Here is a 26,499-nt window from a genome sequence, read left to right as displayed (position 1 = left end):
AAACAACAGTTCAAGAAAGATGAAGCACATTTTGAAACCTCTTTCCAGAAAATGATTCAGAATTGAAACCAAATGTAATGACAGCTTTAATAGGAATTTGCAAACGTACAATATTAAGTTGCACAGAATCACCAATTTCGTCTGTTTGAGGATACAGGGGAGTGTTGTGACCTGCAAATTTGTTCCAGGGACCATGGAAATCAAATGTCAGCACACCAATAAAATCCAGATATCTGCAAAAATACAAATGCAGTAAAATATATTATTCACAAACAGCAATACAATACTTTCTATACTATTCAGCAATACTAATTAAATTGGACTTAATGGAGTAATACAGAGTACAATTAGGATGCAAAATATTTCAGATTATTCTCCCTGTTGCAAACAAGTCGATACTGTCTGATTCAAATTCAGATAATACAATAAGCTAGGCATTTAAAGCTATATGAATCTATTGTCTATCATCTGTTGACATCACTGCATCTGAAATTCATTTGTAAACTACTCAGATATATCAAACGACTGTAACAGGTATAATATGAAAAGACAGGCAGCTTGTACTATCTTGATCTATGGATAGATCTCAGCACAGATAGACGCAGATCCTCGCCTGTTGACCTACAGATACCTCCTTAACAACATCTGAGGAAATGTTCTAAAAGTGGCAGTGATCAAGCAAGCACCAATCTGTTGTTGTCATGTTGACAAACAAAACTATTAACCAACCTCTGAGGCTACTCCCTTATTAACCAGCTCCAATGAAACATTTCAAAGTATCAGACAGTTAAGTGCCTGGGCTTATAAATGTTTGATATTGACTCATGAATCATTACATTTTGTGGTATCAACTGAAATGCAGCAAGAAAATCACATGTCAATCACCTCCCTCTGCTGGTGAATGAGTACTTTTCCATGTTGACACAGAAAGCAAGCAGAATCGATATGTATTTTGTGTAGAAGACATTTAATGTTCATCACTGTGGATGTCTTGGTAGCACAACTACTTAAAAAGGTGGCCTAAAAAGAAATAGGTGTCAGATAATGTTGCGGTAAGTGCTGAGGAAACCAATATTTTATTTCATATTTCATATTTCAGATACAGCGCGGAAACAGGCCTTTTCGGCCCACCAAGTCCGCGCCGCCCAGCGATCCCCGCACATTAACACTATCCTACACACACTAGGGACAATTTTTACATTTACCCAGTCAATTAACCTACATACCTGTACGTCTTTGGAGTGTGGGAGGAAACCGAAGATCTCGGTGAAAACCCACGCAGGTCACGGGGAGAACATACAAACTCCTTACAGTACAGCACCCGTAGTCAGGATCGAACCTGAGTCTCCGGCGCTGCATTCGCTGTAAAGCAGCAACTCTACCGTTGCGCCACCGTATGAGGGCTAACCCTCTGTGACAGCAAGATTGACAACCATCATGGAGAAGTGGATGGTGGTACCTTGTTGACAGTCCAATTATATAATCCAGCATATGGCCTGGAACCTTCTGTGCCTACTACCACTGTCAAGCCTGGGGATTAATAATGTTGGCCCATGTTATCGAACAGTACAGTATAGGAACAGACCCTTATGTTCATAATGTCCATGCCGAACACGATGCCAAGATAAACTAATCTCCGCATGATCTCTATCCGTCCATTACCTGCAAATGCATGTGCATCTGTAAAAACCTCTCAAATTTCATTATCTTAACTGTTTCCACCACCACCCATAGATCATGATCATAAGTGATAGGAGCAAAATTAGGCCATTCAGCCCATCAAGTCTACTCCATTCTCTTGCCTTCTCCCCATCTCTGACGCCCGTACTAATCAAGAATCTATCGATCTCTGCCTTAAATATATCCACTGACGTGGCTTCCACAACCTTCTGTGGCAAAGAATTCCACACATTCACCACCCTCTGACTAAAGAAATTCCTCCTTATCTCCTTCCTAAAAGAACATCCTTTAATTCTGATGCTATGACCTATAGTCCTAGACTTTCCCACTAGTGGAAACATCCTCTCCACATCCACATATCTAGGCCTTTCACTATTCTGCACGTTTCATTGAGGTCCCCCCTCATTCTTCTAAACTCCAGCAAATAGAATGGAATGGAACCAATCCAATGTCCTTAGGGGAGTGTTTGCTAGTGCTGTCGGGGAAGATTTAAACTAATGTGGCAGGGGGATGGGAGCATGAGCAGAGAGACAGAGGGGTGTAAAATGAGGGTAGAAGCAATAGGTAGCAAGGTGAAAAATCCAAGGGAAAAGTAAAAAAGGGCCACTTTTCAACATAATTGTATAAGGAGTAAGAGTGTTGTAAAAACAAGCCTGACGGCTTTGTGTCTCAATGCAAGGAGTATTCGTAATAAGGTGGATGAGTTGAATGTGCAGATAGTTATTAATGAATATGATATAGTTGGGATTACGGAGACATGGCTCCAGGGTGACCAAGGCTGGGAGCTGAACATCCAGGGATATTCAATATTCAGGAGGGATAGACAGAAAGGAAAGGGAGGTGGGGTAGTGTTGCTGGTTAGAGAGGATATTAACACAATAGAAAGGAAGGACATTAGCTTGGAGGATGTGGAATCGATATGGGTAGAGCTGCGAAACACAAAGGGGCAGAAAACGCTAGTGGGAGTTGTGTACAGGCCACCTAACAGTAGTAGTAGAGTTGGGGATGGCATCAAACAGGAAATTTGAAATGCGTGCAACAAAGGTAAAACAGTTATAATGGGTGACTTCAATCTACGTATAGATTGGGTGAATCAAATTGGCAGAGGTGCTGAGGAAGAGGATTTCTTGGAATGTATGCGGGATAGTTTTCTAAACCAACATGTAGAGGAACCAACGAGAGAGCACGCTATTCTAGACTGGGTATTGAGTAATGAGGAAGGGTTAGTTAGCAGTGTTGATGTGCGTGGCCCCTTGGGCAAGAGTGACCATAATATGGTTCAGTTCTTTATTAGGATGGAGAGTGACATAGTTAATTCAGAAACAACGGTTCTGAACTTAAAGAAAGGTAACTTTGAGGGTATGAGACGTGAATTGGCCAAGATAAACTGGCAATTGATTCTTAAAGGGTTGATGGTGGATATGCAATGGAAGGCTTTTAAAGACCGCATGGATGAACTACAACAATTGTTCGTCCCAGTTTGGCAAAAGAATAAATCAGGAAAGGTAGTGCATCCGTGGCTAACAAGGGAAATTAGGGATAGTATCAAAACAAAAGATGAAGCGTACAAATTAGCAAGAAAAAGCAGCCTACCAGAGGACTGGGAGAAATTCAGAGTCCAGCAGAGGAGGACAAAGGGCCTAATTAGGAAAGGGAAATTAGATTATGAAAGAAAACTGGCAGGGAACATAAAAACTGACTGCAAAAGCTTTTATAGATATGTGAAGAGAAAAAGATTAGTTAAAACAAATGTAGGTCCATTGCAGTCAGAAACGGGTGAATTGATCATGGGGAACAAGGACGTGGCAGACCAATTGAATAACTACTTTGGTTCTGTCTTCACTAAGGAAGACATAAATAATCTGCCGGAAATAGCAGGGGACCGGGGGGGTCAAATGAGATGGAGGAACTGAGTGAAATCCAGGTTAGTCGGGAAGTGGTGTTAGGTACATTGAATGGATTAAAGGCCAATAAATCCCCAGGGCCAGATAGGCTGCATCCCAGAGTGCTTAAGGAGGTAGCTCCAGAAATAGTGGATACATTAGTGATAATTTTTCAAAACTCTTTAGATTCTGGAGTAGTTCCTGAGGATTGGAGGGTAGCTAATGAAACCCCACTTTTCAAAAAGGGAAGGAGAGAGAAAACGGGGAATTACAGACCAGTTAGTCTAACATCGGTAGTGGGGAAAATGCTAGAGTCAGTTATTAAAGATGGGATAGCAGCACATTTGGAAAGTGGTGAAATCATTGGACAAAGTCAGCATGGATTTATGAAAGGTAAATCATGTCTGACGAATCTTATAGAATTTTTCGAGGATGTAACTAGTAGAGTGGATAAGGGAGAACCAGTGGATGTGTTATATCTGGACTTCCAGAAGGCTTTCGACAAGGTCCCACATAAGAGATTAGTATGCAAACTTAAAGCACACGGTATTGTGGGTTCAGTATTGATGTGGATAGAGAACTGGCTGGCAGACAGGAAGCAAAGAGTAGGAATAAACGGGTCCTTTTCAGAATGGCAGGCAGTGACTAATGGGGTACCGCAAGGCTCAGTGCTGGGACCCCAGCTACTTACAATATATATTAATGATTTGGACGAGGGAATTGAATGCAACATCTCCAAGTTTGCGGATGACACGAGGGGACAGTGTTAGCTGTGAGGAGGATGCTAGGAGGCTGCAACGTGACTTGGATAGGTTAGTGGGCAAATGCATGGCAGATGCAGTATAATGTGGATAAATGTGAGGCTATCCACTTTGGTGGCAAGAACAGGAAAGCAGACTATTACCTGAATGGTGGCCGATTAGGAGAAGGGGAGATGCGAGACCTGGGTGTCGTGGTACACAATAGACAATAGGTGCAGGAGGAGGCCATTCGGCCCTTCGAGCCAGCACCGCCATTCAATGTGATCATGGCTGATCATTCTCAATCAGTACCCCGTTCCTGCCTTCTCCCCATACCCCCTGACTCCGCTATCCTTAAGAGCTCTATCCAGCTCTCTCTTGAATGCATTCAGAGAATTGGCCTCCACGGCCTTCTGAGGCAGAGAATTCCACAGATTCACAACTCTCTGACTGAATTTTTTTTTCCTCATCTCAGTTCTAAATGGCCTACCCCTTATTCTTAAACTGTGGCCCCTTGTTCTGGACTCCCCCAACATCGGGAACATGTTTCCTGCCTCTAACGTGTCCAACCCCTTAATAATCTTATACGTTTCAATAAGATCCCCTCTCATCCTTCTAAATTCCAGTGTATACGAGCCTAGTCGCTCCAGTCTTTCAACATATGATAGTCCCACCATTCCGGGAATTAACCTAGTAAACCTACGTTGCACGCCCTCAATAGCAAGAATATCCTTCCTCAAATTTGGAGACCAAAACTGCACACAGTACCCCAGGTGCGGTCTCACTAAGGCCCTGTACACCTGCAGAAGGACCTCTTTGCTCCTATACTCAACTCCTCTTGTTATGAAGGCCAACATTCCATTGGCTTTCTTCACTGCCTGCTGTACCTGCATGCTTCCTTTCAGTGACTGATGCACTAGGACACCCAGATCTCGTTGTACGTCCCCTGTTCCTAACTTGACACCATTCAGATAATACTCTGCCTTCCTATTCTTACCTCCAAAGTGGATAACCTCACACGTATCCACATTAAACTGCATCTGCCATGCATCTGCCCACTCACACAACCTGTCCAAGTCACCCTGCAACCTCAGAGCATCTTCCTCACAGTTCACACTACCACCCAGCTTTGTATCATCTGCAAATTTGCTAATGGTACTTTTAATCCCTTCATCCAAATCATTAATGTATATTGTAAATAGCTGCGGTCCCAGCACCTAGCCTTGCGGTACCCCACTAGTTACTGCCAGCCATTCTGAAAGGGACCCATTTATCCCCACTCTTTGCTTTCTGTCTGTCAACCAATTTTCTATCCATGTCAGTACCCTACCTCCAATACCATGTGTTTTCATTTTGCCCACTAATCTCCTATGTGGAACCTTGTCAAAGGCTTTCTGAAAGTCAAGGTATACCACATCCACCGGCTCTCCCCTGTCAATTTTCCTGGTTACATCCTCAAAGAATTCCAAAAGATTAGTCAAGCATGATTTCCCCTTCGTAAATCCATGCTGACTCGGAACAATCCTGTTACTACTATCCAAATGCTCCGCAATGTCGTCTTTTATACCCTCCAATCCACAGGAACTGATCCTGAATCTATAGAACATTGGAAAATGATCACCAATGCGTCCACAATTTCTAGCGCCACCTCCTTAAGTACTCTGGGATGCAGACCATCAGCCCCATGGGATTTATCAGCCTTCAGTCCCATCAGTCTACCCAACACCATTTCCTGCCTAATGTTGGTTTCCTTCAGTTCCTCCGTCACCCTAGGATCTCTTGCCACTAGAACATCTGGGAGATTGCTTGTATCTTCCTTAGTGAAGACAGATCCAAAGTACCGGTTCAACTCGTCTGCCATTTCCTTGTTTCCCCATAATAAATTCCCCCGCTTCTGTCTTCAAGGGACCCACATTTGCCTTGACTATTTTTTTCCTCTTTACATACCTAAAAAAGCTTTTACTATCCTCCTTTATATTATTGGCTAGTTTACCCTCGTACCTCATCTTTTCTCCCCGTATTGCCTTCTTAGTCATCTTCTGTTGCTCTTCAAAAGAGTCCCAATCCTCTGGCTTCCCACTCTTCTTTGCTTTGTTGTACTTCTGCTCTTTTATTTTTATGCTGTCCTTGACTTCCCTCGTCAGCCACAGGTGTCTTTTACTCCCCTTGGAATCTTTCCTCCTCTTTGGGATAAATTGATCCTGCAACTTCTGCATTATTCACCAGTCATTGAAAGTAGGCATGCAGGTGCAGCAGGCAGTGAAGAAAGCGAATGGTATGTTGGCATTCATAGCGAGGGGATTTGAGTATAGGAGCAGGGAGGTTCTGCTGCAGTTGTACAGGGCATTGGTGAGACCACACCTGGAGTATTGCGTACAGTTTTGGTCTCCTAATCTGAGGAAAGACATTCTTGCCATAGAGGGAGTACAAAGAAGGTTCACCAGATTGATTCCTGGGATGGCAGGACTTTCATATGAAGAAAGACTGGATAGACTCAGCTTGTACTCGCTGGAATTTAGAAGATTGAGGGGGGATCATAGAAACTTACAAAATTCTTAAGGGGTTGGACAGGCTAGATGCAGGAAGATTGTTCCCGTTGTTGGGGAAGTCCAGAACAAGGGGTCACAGTTTAAGGATAAGGGGGAAGTCTTTTAGGACCGAGATAAGAAAGTTTTTTTTCACACAGAGAGTGGTGAATCTGTGGAATTCTCTGCCACAGAGGGTAGTTGAGGCCAGTTCATTGGCTATATTTAAGAGGGAGTTAGATGGGGCCCTTGTGGTTAAAGGGATCAGGGGTTATGGAGAGAAGGCAGGTACAGGATACTGAGTTGGATGATCAGCCATGATCATATTGAATGGCGGTGCAGGCTCGAAGGGCCGAATGGCCTACTCCTGCACCTATTTTCTGTTTCTATGTTTTCTATGTTTCTATACAGGTCCAGTACCGTCAAACGCTCATCATATATTAACCTACCCATTCCTGGGATAATTCTTGTAAACCTCCTCTGGACCCTTTCCAGAGCCAGCACATCCCTTCTCAGATATGGTGCCCAAAATTGCTCTCAATATTCCAAATGCAGCCTGACCAGCGCCTTATAGAGCCTCGACATTATATCCCTGTTTTTGTATCTGTGCAGCCCCAAAATTACCCAAATTAGTCTTTGCTCCAAAAAGTAGGAAAATCATTCAGTTAATTCAAACAATTAATAACCATTGAATTATTATCCTTCAGACTAATATCATTCACCCGCTGGTTGATATTGGCTTGAAAGGTTATTAAAAGCTATCTGAAGAATTCAAAGTGTAAAGCTTTTTGTCAGACTGGTAAATTTGATGCACTTAATTTAAGTAACAAAACTGAAGCCATCAAGAACATAAAAATCCTTCGTGGCATAATATAAATTAGAAGCAGAAATTCGACCGCATCTTGGTAGAATGCTCAAGAATAGGTGAAGTAGCCTTGGCCCTCCTTTCCGACATAATCTACTTTTTTTTAAACTCAAAGATTGGATTTAATTTAACATAATTTCTGGATTTACGTTCCTTCAGCTGTTTTCAACTTTTGTGGTATGTTTTTACGCTTATTGGACATGACTCAGAACTTACTTTTCTCAATTCAAAGGATTGAAAATTTGGCCATCCATGAATTACACTATATCTTCTCTGATGATTAAAACAGCTTGGAACATTATTAGTAGCAAACAGTTCATTGAAGCACTACCAGCTAATTCAAAAATCATTTGACAGAAAAGGGGTCAGCATTTTTTTAAAAAACTTACTCAACAATATTGGGTATTTCATAACTTTCATCGATGCTCTTTATTCCAGCAGCTAAGGCAACTGAAAGCAGTAATATAGGTTTACGTTCTATTTGTGCCTCAATTTTAAAGTTGGTTTTCATTTCCTATGGGTAAGCAAAATAATTAGAACAATATTGTAGAACCAAAGTCAAGAAAATTATGATGAAAGTTCACATGATGGATAATTTAGGTTTCAGTGTTTTAACTACATTTCCAATTCATGCTGCTACCAAAGAAATTTGCCACTGAATTGCAAAAGACCAGCAATATATACCCAAAGTCAAAATGGATGAGAAATACATGGCACATTTCTGCTAACTGGGGTTTTAAACAAAGCCATTCCAGGCAAGAAATACTACCAGCCTCAGAGATAGTGGTGTAACTAATAATCTTAAGAAGCAACCTAATAATTATCCCTGTCCCGCCTGCAATTGGTCCAAAACGCCGCAGCAAGACTCCTGACGGGTACCCGTAAAAGGGACCACATCACCCCGATTCTGGCCTCTCTCCACTGGCTCCCAGTACGGTACAGAACCAACTTCAAGCTCCTCCTATTCACATACAAAGCCCTAAACGGGTTTGCCCCACCCTATATCAAAAATCTTCTAACCCACCACTCTATCTCCAAGTCCCTCAGGTCGGCCGACTTGGGGCTACTCACTATCCCGCGGTCTAGGCTTAAGCTCAGGGGTGTAAGAAAATAACTGCAGATGCTGGTACAAATCGATTTATTCACAAAATGCTGGAGTAACTCAGCAGGTCAGGCAGCATCTCGGGAGAGAAGGAATGGGTGACGTTTCGGGTCGAGACCCTTCTTCAGACAATTAAGCTCAGGGGTGACCGCGCTTTTGCAGTTACAGCTCCTAGACTGTGGAACAGAATCCCTCTCCCCATCAGAACTGCCCCCTCCATCCACTCCTTTAAGTCCAGGCTCAAAACCTATTTCTACTCCCTAGCGTTTGAGGCCCTCTGAGGGGGCGCTGTGAACTGTTTATGTATGTGCTGTTATGTTTGTGTGCCATTGTATGTTCGTTTTCTTAGTACCTGAACTGATGTACAGCACTTTGGTCAACGTGGGTTGCTTTTAAATGTGCTACACAAATAAAATTGACTTGACTTGACTTGAATATTATTATATGACCTGCAAAAACTGTAATCTCCATTATGCATCATTGGATGACCAGAAATTCCTCCATCTAAAGTCCTGGAAGATCAAAACTGTTATCTTTGGTCCACATGTTATTCAGCCAGTAAAGTAATAAAATATAGAAACAGGCATTTTGGCCCACTGTGTCCATGATGAACATCAAGTACACACCTGTACTAATCCCATTTAACTCCTCTCCTGATTCAGTTTATTTATGCGGCAGTCCTCATTTATGTGTTTGCTATCTGTGGATTTGAATATTGCAATGCACCTTTGGATGGCTTCCCTCACTTATACACTCCCAAACTTGAGACCATCCAAACTCAGCTATTGGTTTTTAATCTATATAGAGTTTCATTCAATTGCTACCCTAATTTTGCTAACTTTCATTGATTTCCAATAAAGTAATAGTGTGTTACTTTATTGGAAGTCAATGAAATTAAAATTCTCACATATTTTAAAACGTAGTAGTAAGAACCGCCACTATTCCCATTCCTCCACCTTCTCTCACATCAACATCTACCAGTCCAATTCACAAAAAGATAAGAGCTCCCCCAAATCTGGGCTCTATACAATCACGTACTTAACTGCTCCGAAACTGGTAACTGAGATATCCACAGCAAAGCCCTTAACTTTGAAATTTCCTCCCAAAACTTTCATCTTCTTCCTTCCCCAATAAGATAACCTTAAAAACAGACATTTTTAACAAAGCATTTGGCCTTTTTGTTTAATATTTCCATATATGGATCAGTCAAATTTTGTACAATGGTCTCTTTTCAAGTATTTTGATAGTGTGAAGGAAAATGTAACCACAACAATAACACATCATTTCTCTTATCTCCTCTACAAAATACATTTTGATTGTCATTTACCAGAACGAGAATGCTCTTAAATTTTTCAATTGAAAACTTTAACCTGAAAATAAATCCATTGAGGAGGTTGATTTGAGAGTATGCCACATTATATATTCAATTATTTCATAACATTGCTCATCAGATATAAAATTAAATGTTGTCTTTCTTACCTGAATCAATTTTGAGTAGAGTTGTTTGTTTTCTGGTGGATTTCCTGCTGCACCAGGGTACTGCCAATCCACATCTAAACCATCAAACTGATGAAGCCTCAAGAAGCTAATCACAGAACGGATGAATATTGATCTAGTTAACTGAGTACTCACCATGTTATTAAAACTGGAACAGTAAAGAAATAAAAAAAGTCATTGTGATTTTCAATCTATGTATATTTTATAAATATAAATCTACATGCATTTTAAAATTCAGGAATTTAAATCAAATTTAACATTTTATGGAAAAATGCATTTCTATTCCAGATTTAGCCTTCTGGTCTGTGCTAAATCTGTGCAAAATCAGCACAAGCCAGGAGGAAATGATTGGATTCAGTGGACTTATAAAATCACAGCCCTCTCAATAACACATGAATGGGAAAGGGTTTGGTGGCTAGTATTAATTAAAAATTATGTAAATTTAAACTTCAAAATGGAGGAATCAAGCCACAAATTCAATTAGAATAAGCAGTAAATGTAGAATGGTGAAAGAAGGAACTGCGGTTGCTGGTTTACAAAAAAAGACAAAGTGCTGAGTAACTCAGCGGGCGAGGCAGCATCTGTGGAGAACATGGATAGGTGACGTTTCGGGTTGGGACCCTGTGGTGGAGAGGCAGGGGGAGAAAGCTAGAAGAGGGGAGGGGCAGGACGAAGCCTAATAAGTGGTTACAGATGGGGGCTTTTGATAGGCAGATGGTTGTACAAAGACAAATGGTGTGAGATTGGGATAGAAGTGCGAAGTAGATTGGGAGCAGCTGTTTGACGATAAATCCACATCTGACATATGGGCGTTTTAAAGGCCTGGTAATTAAATTTCAGGACCAGCATGGTCCTGTAAGGATGAAAGGTAAAGATGGCAAGGTTTGGGAATCTTGAATATCAAGTGATATTATAATTATAGTCGAAAAGAAAAGGGAGCCATGAGTAAGGTTTAGGTGCTGAAATCAGACAAGGTCCTTGAGAAAAGTAAAATCTATAGCTAGATTTATATGAAGCTACTAGACCAAGTAGTCCAAACATTTCCTGCATTGGTGCAGCACCCCCTCCTCCCCTCCCTCTCCCCCCACCCCATCCCCCCTTCCCCCACCACTCCCCCTCCCTCACCATCCCCACTCCCTCCCCTCGCCCCTCCCCTCTTGACCCCCTCCGCATACCCTTCACCCCTCCCCCATCCTCCCCTCCCCTTTCTCAGCCTCCCCGTCCCCTCCCTCCACCCCTCCCCCCTCGGCCCAACCGTGGATCTATTGCCGGGCGGGGAGTGCCCCCATGGACGTAGGTGGGCAAGGGGGGGACAGGGAAAAGGCACTGACCTCGGCTCCGTTTCTCCTGCGGGCCAGGCCTGGTGTCAAAGCGTCTCCTGCAGCTCGGCTGCAATCTGTAGCGAGTGGTGACGAGGGCATGGACCCGTTGCCGGGTGGAGAGTGTGTCCCGGGGCCGTGGGTGGGCAAGAGTGGACAGGGAGAAGGCACTGACCTCGGCCCCATTTCTCCTGCGGACCGGGCATGCAGCTGAAGCCTCTCCTGCAGCTCGGCTGTGAACGGCGGGGAGTGGCAGGAACGGCCATCTTGTGGATCCTCTGCCTCCGCGCTGCACCACGGGAGGAAGGTCAGGCGCGGGGCGCGCCGGTCCTTCCGCTGGTCCGGGGGGGGGAATGCATTTATTAAAGTTTATTAGGTAAATTGTTTTAAAAAAGTAACAAAAGTGGGTTTATTCAGACCACGGGAGAATGGTGAGTAGGGTGGGCCTAAAATTGTCGCGCTGTCATGTACCGTTTTGGCTGTGTAGAGGGCATGGTACACACATAAACACATAAACAGGTAGTGTAAGAAAATAACTGCAGATGCTGGTACAAATCGAAGGTATTTATTCACAAAATGCTGGAGTAACTCAGCAGGTCAGGCAGCATCTCAGGAGAGCGGGAATGGGTGACGTTTCGGGTCGAGACCCTTCTTCAGTCTGAATATATAGTATATATAGTATATATAGATAAACCTTCATTTACAGTTTAGTAATACTTTAAAAATTGCTGGTGGCATTTATATTTTTCATTTGGAATATTTTGGAATATTTTGGATAGCTTGCAAAACGGCATCAGGCAATTATTGATGGGAATTTTATATTAGTTACACTTACATATTTTACTAATATATCCTCAAACACAAACTCTTACCGAATGGAACCAAATGCCCAACCTCCAACAGCAAGAAGTATCTTCAATTCACTATTCCTTTAAAAATAAATCAAATTTAAGTATTTTTTAAAAAATAATTGAAGTAAACCTTCATAATGATTCCAGTTAATGACCTCCACCCTCCCACGCAACAATCAGGGGGTATGGGGAGAAGGCAGGAAGGCTGAAGGCAGGAGAAGGCTGATTGTGAATGATCAGCCATGATCACATTGATCACGCTGGCTCGAAGGGCCGAATGGCCTACTCCTGCACCTATTGTCTAATGTTTATGATGGAAGAACCTGGTGATGGTCATGCCCACCGAATTGGCAGTGAGAATCTCTATTGTTGCAGATCTTCACTGAAATAGAAAGCGGCTGCATATGGCTGAAGTACAGAGGGATGTGGGTGTTCTTGTGCCGGAATCACAAAAAGGTGAAGCAAGTAGTTAAGAAGGCAAGTGACATATTGGCCTTTATTGCAAAGGGGTTGGAGTTTAGAAATGGGGGAATTTTGTAACAAGGGTATTAGTGAAGCCACATCTGAAGTGATGCACTTTAAAACAAGGAACTGCAGATGCTGGTTTGCAAAAACAGACACAACGTGCTGGAGTAACACACAGCTTTGGTCCCTTTACCAAAGGAGATTTACCAGGCTTATTCCGTGGAATAAGGAGATTGTCCTAACAAGAGAGGCTAAAATGCTTGTCTAGAGTTTAAAAGAATGAGGAATGATTTTAGCAAAAAACAGGGTAGATATCGAAATCTTTTCACCAGTGGGAGAATCTGGACCAAGAAGATGTGGTCTTAAAACCAAGGTGTGCAGAAATTTCTTCTTATAGATGGCGATCTCTAGAATTCTCTACTAAAGAGATGAGGCTAGATCATTAAAAATATTTAAAGTGGAGGTAAATAGTTTTTTTAAGATAGAGGATTTGAAAGATTTAGCGCAGACCAAGGGCCAGGTGACCTACTCCTGTTCCTTCTCGGCTTCATTGCATGGCATTTGTGTGGCTCAAAAACTTCATCCATCAAATTGCTGAGAGTTGCAATAGTGAACCAGACCACATATGTCCTGCATCTTGTGGACAGAATTAAACTGGGTATTTGTTCAAGTTGTCAGGTAGACTGCTGCCATAACTGTACAGGAACAGTCTGGCAAGAAGGAAAGGTACGCAGGTCTTCAGCTCCACTGTTAGAATATTGTCCAGCCTTTACTGAACCCAGTGCTCTGAGCTTTTCCTTAATATCAGGTAGGGTGAATCCCTTTAATGACTTTAATAGATGTAGGAATCCCGGTATTTCTCTTTGAAGATGACAGCAAATTCTTCAAACTTGAGGGTGATGCACTGGCATATAGACTCAGAAACACACAACAAAAGGCATTGCGTTGGTAAGAGACAATGGTGTCTGATTCCATTGAGGAGGTGACCTGGAAAGATTTTTTTTTCAATACAGTTTTTTTCCTGCTTTAAGTCAAGACACACGAGACTACAGATGCTGGAATCTTGAGTAAAAAAAACAAAGTGCTAGAGGAATTCAGCAGGTCAGGCAGCATCTGTGGAGGGAAATAAACAGACAATGTTTCAGGTCAGGACTCTTCTTCCAACTGCTAAAATAGAGGGGAGAGATGGTAAAGAGTGATTTCCAATACAAATCTTAAGTGGTTTTCTAGATCCTAATCAAAATGGTGTTATAACCAATTCGATCAGCATAATAGAAATAACTTTCCTTAAATTATCAATCATATTATATCCAATTTTCGTTATGAGAATATGTTATAGCTGAACTGCCTGCATTAGCAATTTGCTTTAGAACTGTTGCAAGCAATTTGACTGTCTTTTTCTCCATGCTCGTTTCACAGTTTAGTAGCTTAATGTCCACCAGCCTTATTCAGTTAGAAACCATCCGAATGGCATTGTGCATGGGAAATCGTGTCTCGCGAATTTGTTAGAATTTTTGGATAATGTTTGGCATGGTAGGTTGTTCTGGAAGGTTAGATCAAATGGGATACAGAGGGAGCTAGCTAACTGCATACATAATTGACAATAGTAGAAAACAGAAGGTGATGGTGGAAAGTTGTTTTTCAGACAGGTTGTCTGTGACTTAGATGAAGGGATTAAAAGTAACATTAGCAAATTTGTGGATGACACAAAGCTGGTTGGCAGTGTGAACTGTGAGGAGGATTCTATGAGGATGCAGGGTGACTTGGACACGTTGTGTGAGTGGGCAGATGCATGGCAGGTGCAGTTTAATGTGGATAAATGTGAGGTTATCCACTTTGGTGGTAAGAACAGGAAGGCAGATTATTATCTGAATGGTGTCAAGTTAGGAAATGGGGAAGTACAAAGGGCTTCTTTATGGGAATATTGATGAGGCCAAAACTTCAGCAGCTGCTAAAGGCCCTACCTTCAGTAAGTCAAGAGAGAAGCCGAGGACGACCAAAAGCAGTTTTGCTATGGCTGTCGAACCCATGAAAGAACAGGCTCAAGGGAACCTGACAACTAAAGCTGACTCACCTATCAGCAAGCAGCAAGATCCTTGTCTGTTCTGTTACATGAGGGGTCACATACTGGAGAAGTGTCGGCAGATTTAAAAAAAGGAACTAAAGGAGAGAAGAGAATTTATAAAGCAGAATAGAATTTATTTTGGATGTTTGAAAGAAGGTCACATGAGCAGAAATTGCAAGAACCGTTTGACTTGTGCTGTATGCAAAGGAGAGCATCCTGAACAGAAGGACAAAGAAAGGAAACCCGGGCAGCCAGCCAAGGAAAAGGCAAGCCAGAGTGACGCCATTCCTCTTTCTCTGATGTGTGGACATATCGGGGCCGGTGAAGAAGCTTGCATCTTTTGATCGTACCAGTGCAAGTGAAGAGCTACAATGGGACCATGGTGTTGCAAACGTACGCTTTCTTGGATGGTGGAAGTTCAGTTACTTTCTGCACTGAAAGCCTGGTAAGAAGGCTGAAGATCTCAGGACAAAAGAAGAGGATTATCCTGCATACCATGAATCAAGAGAAGTCTATAACCAGTTGTGTTATTTCAGGTTTGGAAATGTCTGGTCTGGACAGCTATGATTTTGTTCAACTACCAGATGTGCTTACCAGTAGGACCATTCCTGTCTCACAGTCAAACATTCCTAGACAGGAAGACCTGGGGCAATGGCCTTATTTGAAGAATATCAAGATAACTGAAATAGACTCTGGTATTGACTTACTCATCGGAACTAATGGAACTAATGCTTCCAAGGTATTGGAACCTTGGGAAGTGGTCAACAGCAGAGAGGATGGACCATTCGCCATGAAAACCTTGTTGGGATGGGTTGTTTGTGTTCCACTGAGAGAGGACCACGACAACAGCGTTGCAAAAGGCTCTCCTACAGCGGTTATTAATCGAATATCCGTTGTTAATCTGGAGGAACTTCTGGTCAAACAATACAATCATGACTTCAATGAAGAATCCAGCAAGGGCAAGGAAGAAATGTCGAGAGAAGAGGCAAAGTTCATGGATATTACGAATCGTTCGGCAAGGATGACTGATGGACATTATTGTTTGGACTTACCTTTCAAGCAGGAGAATACTAGCATGCCTAACAATTGTTGCATTGTAGAGCAGCGTATCCAGAACTTGAAACACAAGCTTAATAAGGATGAAAGGTTTTGCAGTGAATACACATCTTTCCTCATGGAAATGATTGATTGCAGTTATGCTGAAAGGGTACCAATGGACCAGCTGAATCGTTATGATGGGAAACTCTGGTACATCCCTCATCACGGGGTGTATCACTCGAAGAAAGGAACTATAAGAGTGGTCTTTGACTGTGCGGCAGTCTTTAAGGGGACATCACTTAACTGCCAGCTGCTACAAGGTAACTCACTCATTGGAGTCCTCATCAGACTAACTAACTCACTCATTGGAGTTCTCATCAGATTCAGACAAGAGCCGGTTGCTTTGATGGCGGATATGAAAGCAATGTTTCATCAGGTCAAGGTATCAGAAAAGCATGTTGACTATCTGCGGTTTCTGTGGTGACCCGACGGTGATGTGCAACAAGATCTTGAGGAATACCGGATGAAGGTACATCTTTTCGGAGCCGTGTCGTCACCAAGTTGTGCAAACTTTGCATTGAGAAAGACTGCTGAGGACAACGGAGCACACTTTTCGGAAGAGGTGGTAGACACGGTGAAGAACAAGTTCTATGTGGATGACCGTTTGAAGTCCATGCCTTCGGAACTGGAAGCAGTCCGGATGGTAAAAGACCTGACTGACATCTGCCAAATGGGAGGATTTACACTATCGAAGTGGATCAGTAATAGCCGTTCTGTACTAGCATCCATTCCTCAAGCAAGTAGAGCTAAAGAGATCAAGGAGTTGGACTTGGACCAGGACAATCTGCCGATGGAAAGAGCACTAGGATTGCGCTGGTGCGTGGAAACCGATGGGTTCAAGTTCAAAATTGCTGTACAGGAACGACTATGCAACAGACGTGGCATCCTGTCACGTTGGCTCTATCTATGATCCTTTAGGATTTCTAGCACCATTTACTCTGCCTGCTAAGTTGATTATGCAGGAACTCTGCAAGGAGAAGCTTGGTTGGGATGACAATATACCCCAAACTTTCCATCAGAAGTGGACAGGATGACTGACGGATCTCAACAAGATTGCGGAGTTTGAGGTGGACGGGTGCATGAAGCCTACCAACTTTGGTCAAATCAGAAATGTACAGCTACACTTCTCAGACGCAAGTGGAAATGGCTAGGGCACTGTTTCATATCTGAGACTGGAAAATGACAGTAAGAAGGTGCATATTGCATTTATAATGGGTAAGGCCAGAGTGGCACCATTAAAGCAGATGATGATTCCCTGAATGAAGCTTACAGCTGCAGTCTTAGCTGTTAAAGTTAATGTAATGTTGCGAAAAGAATTACAGCTCCAGCTGGACAAATCCGTTTTCTGGACCGATAGCACAACAGTGCTTAAATACATCAACAACAAAAACAAATGCTTTCAGACGTTTGTAGCTAACAGAATCGCTTTCGTGAGGGATGTTACTGACGTATTGCAATGGAGATATGTTAGTACAAAGGAAAATCCCGCAGATGAAGTCGGAGGACTAATGGCAGAACTTTCGGCTAAACCTCTGTCAGCAACTTCTTGGCTCCCACTGCCAACACGTCCAAAACTGCCATAACTCTAGCCCCGCCCAGCCCATACGTAAGCATCGCATTAACTCTATAGTGTTCAAACTACAGCAGGACACAAGGTAATAATAATAATATGCAAAAATAGCTAATAAACGCAAAATGGCTCCTATACTCATGGTTGTTCTAATTATAACAGTATAGGAGGCATTGGATAAGTCAGGGTGAGAGCCGGATGGAGAATTAAACTGGCAGGTAGCAAAAATCGCAGGGTCATCCCTACACGCTGAGTACGGATACTCTGCAAAGTGATTATCTAATCTGCACTAGACCCAGTCTGAAGAAGGGTCCCAACCTGATATGTTGTCTGTCCATTTCCTCCACAGATGTCACCTGAACTACTGAGTTCCTCCAGCACTTGGTGGTTTGCTGTATCTAATCTGCATTTTGTTTCTCCAATATAAACATTACAGCCTTATATAAGCTCTAAACTAGAAAGACTATTATTGTTATTATTGCACTATTTTTTTGTGTACATACGTATGTGTGCGTGTATATATATATTCTCCTTTGACTCCTCCCACTTCCTCCAAACCAGAGGCGTAGCTATGGGCACTCGCATGGGCCCTAGCTACACCTGCCTCTTTGTCGGGTACGTCGAACAATCCCTGTTCCAGAAGTACACTGGCCCCATCCCCGAACTCTACCTCCGCTACATCGACGACTGCATTGGTGCTACCTCTTGCACCCATGCAGAACTCACTGACTTCATACACTTCACCTCCAATTTCCATCCTGCTACAGGTTCTTAAAAACACAAAAGAGTACACAAAAGAAAACTAACGGGAAGCCTCTCGACATACAATTCATACAACTATATATACAGGCACTTTACACTTCCATTTTCACATATGTACACTGCTCAATATATTATACCTGGACTATCTCTGACATCTCCCTCCCGTTTCTGGACCTCACCATCTCCATCACAGGAGACAGACTAGTGATGGACATTTACTATAAACCCACTGACTCGCACAGCTATCTGGACTACACTTCTTCCCACCCAGTCCCCTGCAAAAAGTCTATCCCCTACTCCCAATTCCTCCGTCTACACCGCATCTGCGCCCGGGATGAGGTGTTTCACACTAGGGCTTCTGAGATGTCCTCGTTCTTCAGAAAACGGGGCTTCCCCTCCTCCATTATAGATGAGGCTCTCACTAGGGTCTCTTCTACATCCCGCAGCTCCACTCTTGCTCCCCCTCCCCCCACTCGCAACAAGGACAGAATCCCCCTCGTTCTCACCTTCCACCCCACCAGCCAGCGGATCCAACATATCATCCACCAACATTTCCGTCACCTACAACGGGACCCCACCACTGGCCATATCTTCCCATCCCCTCCCCTCTCTGCGTTCCGCAGAGACCGTTCCCTCCGTAACTCCCTGGTCCACTCGTCCCTTCCTACCCAAACCACCCCAACCCCGGGCACTTTCCCCTGCAACCGCACGAGATGCAACACCTGTCCCTTTACCTCCCCCCTCAACTCCATCCAAGGACCCAAACAGTCTTTCCAGGTGAGACAGAGGTTCACCTGCACCTCCTCCAACCTCATCTATTGCATCCGCTGCTCTAGATGCCAACTTATTTACATCGGCGAAACCTAGCGCAGGCTCGCCGATCGCTTCGCTGAACACCTGCGCTCGGTCCGCATTAACAAAACTGATCTCCCGGTGGCCGAGCACTTTAACTCCCCCTCCCATTCCCAGTCTGACCTTTCTGTCATGGGCCTCCTCCAGTGCCATAGTGAGGCCCACCGGAAATTGGAGGAACAGCACCTCATATTTCGCCTGGGCAGTTTGCAGCCCGGTGGTATTTACGTCGACTTCTCCAACTTTAGATAGCTCCTCTGTCCCTCCCTTCCCCTCCTCCTTCCCAGATCTCCCTCTATCTTCCTGTCTCCACCTATATCCTTCCTTTGTCCCGCCCCCCTGACATCAGTCTGAAGAAGGGTCTCGACCCGAAACGTCACCCATTCCTTCTCTCCCGAGATGCTGCCTGACCTGCTGAGTTACTCCAGCATTTTGTGAATAAATCGATTTGTACCAGCATCTGCAGTTATTTTCTTATATATACCTATGATCTATATATATGTGTATTTGTGAGTATGTGTACACATAAACACACTGAACTTTTTTCTCTTTCCCGTATATTATTTTGTTTACAGTGTACTTATATTGTCTCTTGTCTACTATGTTTACATATTCTGTTGTGCTGCTGCAAGTAAAAATTTCATTGTTTGTTCTGGGACATATGACAATTAAACACTCTTGACAAGACCACATTCTGAACACCACATGCACTACACAAGGTAGAAAACGTGCAAGTGAATGAATATCTGCTTCACTTTGAAGAACAGTTTGGGTTCCTGATGATGGGAAGGGAAAAAGTAAAAGAACTGGTGTTGATCCTTATGGTAAAGTACCATAAGAAGAAGAATGGTTGGTAGGGATGGAAGAATGGACCAGGGAGTCACAAAGAGAATGGTCCCTTTGATATGCTCAAAGGGAAGAGGTGGGAAGATATGTTTGATAGTTAAATCATGTTGAGGATGGCAGAATTTGTGAGGGATCATCCAGTGAATGTGGAGGCTGGTTCAGTACAAGGTGAGGACCAGGGGAAATATGATATTTTTCTGTCCAAGAGGAAACTAAACAGGATGTGCAAATAGATGAGATGTAGGCACAGTTTCTATTAACTATGGGAGAAAGAGAGTCACAGTTCAGGAAGAAGACACCGCAGAGGCACATGTCTGGAAAATGCCTTTATATGCCTTTCTCTGTTGCCAACTTTCTCACCTATATTTGTTTTGTGAGCAAACTTCCATACAAATACTTGCCCCTTTGTGTAAATTATTAATGTAGTCTATAAATTATTGATGTCCCAGCAAACATATGGTGTTCCACCAGTTAAGTTTGCCCATTAGAAAATAACTATTTATCCATACCCTCTGCTTTATGTCAGTTTACCAGTCCTCTACCCAAGCTATTATCTTCAGCACTACATGCCTTATCTGTGCAGCAATCTTCTACATGGCATATTGCCAAATGGCTGTTGGACGTACAAATACATGACATCGACTAGTTTCCCCACTACCTACACTGCTCAATTACACTGCTTACAGAGCTCTTAGTTTGAACATAACTACTCTCCTTCCAGAAACTACAGCTTTATTTATTCAGTGTAAGAAAGAACTGCAGATGCTGGTTTAAACTGAAGATAGACACAAAAAGCTGGAGTAACTCAGCGGGACAGGTAGCCAACCTGAAATGTTGTTTATCCATTTCCCTCCACAGATGCTGCCTGACCCAATGAATTCCTTCAGTAGTTTGTTTTTTGCTAAAGATTCCAGCATTTGTCGTCTCTTGTGTTTCCATAGACTTCACTAACTGCTTCTCAAAAGTCCAACTGCTTTCATCATATCATATCATATCATATATATACAGCCGGAAACAGGCCTTTTCGGCCTTCCAAGTCCGTGCCGCCCAGCGATCCCCGCACATTAACACTATCCTACACCCACTAGGGACAATTTTTACATTTACCCAGCCAATTAACCTACATACCTGTACGTCTTTGGAGTGTGGGAGGAAACCGAAGATCTCGGAGAAAACCCACGCAGGTCACGGGGAGAACGTACAAACTCCTTACAGTGCAGCACCCGTAGTCAGGATCGAACCTGAGTCTCCGGCGCTGCATTCGCTGTAAAGCAGCAACTCTACCGCTGCGCCACCGGCTTTCAAGGATGAAAACATTTAACATGAGAAAGAACTACAGATTAAGAAAAGTTTTGGTTTATAAGTAAACTGCTGAGGAACACATCCCCACTCACCTAGTCTTGAGATTGTTAAATTCTTTTAAAGAATCATCATTTTCCTTTTGGAGAAAAATGTTGTGATCTTCAGTTATTTCAGCAAAAGCATAAATCAAATGGGTGCACATAAAAGGATTAATATCCTTAACCATATACCGACCAATTCCTTTTCTGTATTGTGCCCAATTTGTGAAATAACATGCAAGGATATAAGTACTGCCTGTAATATACAAAATAAAGCATGTTATGGTAAGATGTGTTTTTTTATCTCAGGATAAGTATTCAGTGTAAAACTTAATCATGCCTAAATGTAATCATTTGTTATGTTTTACTAAAAGTCCAAATCCATAGCAACAAAGAATTAAAACTTTACTAAAGGTCACTTGTTTGTGGTAGAAATTAGCATTTTTAAAGTAGTTTAAAATTATTAATTAAAAAATAAATTAAAACACACTTGAAACACAATTTCTATTAAGATTGTTGATTAATAATTTACAATACTTTAATGAAAGAGATCGCTGAGATATGTTGACTAGAAGTAGCTTTGGCATTTGATGACAATACTATGACTTACCCAATTGCAGTTGCAAAAATATAAAGAATCCCACTGGGGAAAAAAAGTCAAAAAGCTTATTTTATCATTTTCATTAAAAATAGTATGAGACATGCAACTAATTTGTATATTACAATTAATATTTCAAAAATGTATTGTCTTTTCACAGAAAGATTGGTCAAAGAAGCAAATATTAAACAGGGTAAATGAAAGTGCCCAATAAATTAGGATTGAAAAGGTTCTTAAAAGGAAAGAGCAGACATGAATGAGGGCACAAAATTTGGGTGCATAGTTTAAAAAGAAATATCAGGACAGATATCTAAAGGCTCCAGGCCTGTGGTTGGGCAAAGGAGGGGTGTAAAAAAGCCTAGAATCAAAGGAGCATGATTTTATCCTTTCCTTGTAGTGAGTCCAGACGAGTGGTATTATCCAAATACTTTATTGGTATAAAACCCGTAACAAACGCAACACGAACACTAACTTCACTCACTAATCTAATCTCTAATCTCTAATCTAACGTTTGGCGCCAAGCATTTAAATACCCCGCGCTTCCTCACCCCGTGACCGTAACCCAATCCGAGGGTTCTATTACCTGGCCAATCCCTATGTCCCTATATCCTCGTCTTTTCTACTCTTTGTCAGGGTTGACAAAGAGTAGAAAAGACGAGGAAAGGGTAAAATCATAAAAGGATTCATAAAATACTAGGATGAGAACTGCAAATTGGAAGTACTGGGACATAAAAACCTGACCACTTATTCCTTACTGCTTTTTCACTGGTAATCTCTGTAATCATAGGTTAGCCACACGTGGAAATGAGTCTGGCACAACGGATCAGCACAAATATTGGTTCCCTCTTGTAATTTCTCCGTAAAAATAGCGGGACAATTGCTTCAATAATAACACTGATCCTAACCTAGATCAAGATTTCAATATGTTCCCAATGGGCATTTTTGTGAGTGGGTAGTTATGGATGCAGAAGATGGTTTTGTTCTCCTGTTCAGAACTGATGAATTGATCTCCTGATCAACACTGATCACCTGTGTTTGATCAAGTAATGCACGCGATAGGCTAAGCATTCCTTCACACCTGAAAATGATTGAGGTGTCAAGAGTTGAATCAATAATGCACATGCAGAAACACTAAACTGAAAATATTTAAAGATAGGGATTTTAAATTGAGCATGATGTAACCTTATATAAAGGACAAATAAGCCCAAGGCTCCGCAACCTATCCATGCAATAAAAGAAAAATAGCAGTTTTTAAAAAAGAGCACACACTGTGGTTTTGATCATTGATTTAAAAACACAGTTAATTTCTGCAATCAGCCTATTCCAATAAGTACTAATTGAGACAAATATGGACAAAAACGAAAACTGATGACAAAGTCAATCACACCCATTTACAGTGAAGGTAAATGTAAATAAATGGTATGAAGATCTAAATATATGCACGACACTGTAATAATGTGTCCTTTAAAACTGAAGGCTTGTGGGAAGTTATCCAGGCATAATTTGATGTGGATTCTTAACATAAAGCATCATGGTTATGTAATTGAACTGTATCTAGAGGCTTTGACTAATAATCCAGATAATTTGTACTATAATCTTGCTATGGCAGTTTTACTTAAAACAGTCTTGAAAACAATATTGCCGTCAGTAATAGGAATCACAAAGATCAGTGGTTTTAGAAAACTATAGGAAGGAACTGCAGATGCTGGTTTACACCGAAGATAGACATAAAATGCTGGAATAACTCAGTGGGACAGGCAGCATCTCTGGAGAGAAGGAATGGGTGACATATCGGGTCGAGACGTCAAAGATCTTGACAACCCCCCACACAGTGGCTGCCTAACCTGCTAAGTTTTCCAGCATTTCATGTTTTTATTCCAAATCATTATAACTCTTTGCTTACATAAGCTTAATTGTATATTTTCTAAATATATTTTAATAAACTATACTTACCAAAAAGTTTGAATATTGTTCCCATGTTGTGATGAGTTGAGTTACTGTCTCTATAGCTTTATTCTTGACGTAATGGAGGGTACCCTGGTAACACTGCTGGAACTGTGCAATGTCTCCACATTACCTATAATATATGGTCACACAGTCATTTGTTTCATGAGCAGAGATTGGCATTCAAAAAGGGAGGAACAAAATGGATTTCAACCAGATTTCTTAGATACCTGACCATTTACTTCACCAACAAGCTGAACAAAAATCAGAAATATTAAGCAGAATGTTAAAACTCTGCACATTATTCCCCATAGTTATGATGGAGGGTACTATTATTGGTCTGTTTTAAATCATTTGCCTGACTGCTTGGTCTTTTAAGAAAATAACTGCAGATGCTGATACAAATCGATTTATTCACAAAATGCTGGAGTAACTCAGCAGGTCAGACTGAAGAAGGGTCTCGACCCGAAACGTCACCCATTCCTTCTCTCCCGAGATGCTGCCTGACCTGCTGAGTTACTCCAACATTTTGTGAATAAATTGCTTGGTCTTTTACTTTGAAGTGAAGCCTTTATGTAAATTTATTACATTTTAAAGTGAAAAGATGTAATTAAAAAACAAAACCTTACTATGTTTATATATAGGATTAGTAAATAGCATACTCATATATTGCAGCATTTGTGTATAATCAGAATCAATATATTTTCTTTAATCTGACTATATCCTTCCACAGCACCTCTATATTAAAATTGTTATATTTAATTTCTGTACTTATGTTCGCTTTAATCAAATGGAAACCATTGTTTGTGAAGCATGCTGGCTACTGGTTCCCAGTGGAAGATCGTTAAGAAATGTATTTTGGACCCAACAAGACACGCTCTTTATTGACATGTATAATGCTTTGTCAAGCAATATAGCATCCACTGATACATTTATGCTATCAAAAGTAGCCAATGGATGTGAAACATTCTGATTCTGTATCATTGTAACTACATGGGGGAAGACAACAAATAAGTGTCTGAAGAAGGGTCTCGACCCGAAACGTCACCCATTCCTTCTCTCCCGAGATGTTGCCTGATCCGCTGAGTTACTCCAGCATTTTGTGAATAAATAAGTGTTTGTATTGATTGAATCTCATTGAAATTGTTCATTTTTGAATCATGGAAAAATTGATTTACAGACAGTTCTCAGGAATAGAAGCTTTATGAAACTTGGGAACTGCTTGTAGATCAGATGGAAAGCTGGGCTGGACATCCGCAGATGAAATTTTATTGGGAGGCAATACCTTTTTAGGAAGTCAAATACAGTAAAGGGCCCTAACGAATATTGCAGGCATGTGAGTGAGGTAAAAAAAAGAGGAAAAGAGCCGAGCGCTTGCGCAAGGCGTACAGCGGGGGTCAAAAAATTGGAAAATTTACACACAAAATTACTACTTTCAAGCCTCTTTTAGTGCATTTCAAAGTAAAAAAAGACATTACAAAATAATGTGAATATGTCACTGTATACTAATAACATTTTGAATTAAATTCGTACAATAATTGATAATCAGCCCAAAAAGGTGGTAATTGGCTTTTCTGCTGTTTTATATTTTAACCCCGTCTTCATTAATTTAATAATACAATCTTGCACTTAAATTTAATATTTACTCATTACAGTTCCATCACTGATTTTCTGGCACTCTTGGTCCAGAGCTTTGCTGGTTTATCGAGCCGGCCAAGGGAGCCGGCGATGGGGATAGATGTGCTGGCTCCAGCTGGGCTGAAGTTCCAGAGCCCCGGCCGCAGGTTGCAAATTCAACCCACCGATCGGCCGTGGAAGTCCCGATGAGGTTGAGATTGGCTGCCTTGCCCAGCCTAGGTGCCACATTTTCGGGGAGATTTCCAGGGCGCGGGGGACTTCTCGCGGAACCTCTAGCGACCTCCAGCGGAACCCTAGTGTTCATTACAAGTCTATACATCGTTTCTTTTCTTTTTTTTCCGATCCGATTTCTCCGTTGGTAAATGTGATTTAGGCGATGTGAAAAACGCGGAAATCATGCAAAAAGTACGGAAAATTGATTTTTAAAACGCGGAAATCCGCGGGAAATTCACATGCTTGATAATAATAATAATAATAATAATATTCATTTATTGTCATTGCAACGAGTACAACGAAATTAAAAAACAGCCAATCCAATATTGATGAACAGAGATTGGATAGGCTGGAGTTTGTTTTGTCCTGGACTGAAGGAGGCTAAGGGTGACCAGAAAGAGGCATATACATTATAAGAGTCTTCAATAGGGTATATAGACCGAATCTTTTTCCCATTGTAGGACTATTAAAAAACAAGAGAGCATAGGTGAGAGGAAGGAAGTTTAAATGGTATTTGAGGGGAATTTTTTTCCCAAGGAATAATTAAAATATACTTTCAAAGGAAGTGGTGGAATCATATACAATCACTACATTTAAGAAACATTTAGGTAGGCATGTAAACAGGCAGAGTAGATTTGGATTTCAT

General features: G+C 41.8%; 1 pseudogene across 1 annotated transcript in view; it reads right to left on the bottom strand.

Annotated features, from left to right (window-relative positions):
• The window catches only part of LOC144605163 (acidic mammalian chitinase-like), a 34,144-nt pseudogene that overhangs the window by 5,865 nt on the left and 1,780 nt on the right, over positions 1 to 26,499 (bottom strand). Inside the window, exons 2-8 of the transcript XR_013548827.1 lie at positions 24,012 to 24,135; positions 22,071 to 22,103; positions 21,515 to 21,716; positions 12,484 to 12,540; positions 10,275 to 10,440; positions 8,083 to 8,207; positions 110 to 233 (exon numbers count right to left, since the gene is read on the bottom strand). The product of XR_013548827.1 is annotated as an acidic mammalian chitinase-like (transcript). The remainder of the gene's footprint in view (positions 1 to 109; positions 234 to 8,082; positions 8,208 to 10,274; positions 10,441 to 12,483; positions 12,541 to 21,514; positions 21,717 to 22,070; positions 22,104 to 24,011; positions 24,136 to 26,499) is intronic.

The sequence above is a fragment of the Rhinoraja longicauda genome, chromosome 24 (assembly GCF_053455715.1).
Source record: "Rhinoraja longicauda isolate Sanriku21f chromosome 24, sRhiLon1.1, whole genome shotgun sequence".
NCBI lineage: Eukaryota > Metazoa > Chordata > Chondrichthyes > Rajiformes > Arhynchobatidae > Rhinoraja > Rhinoraja longicauda.
Note: the sequence above shows the minus strand (reverse complement) of the source record. Positions and strands in the feature narration are given on the sequence as shown.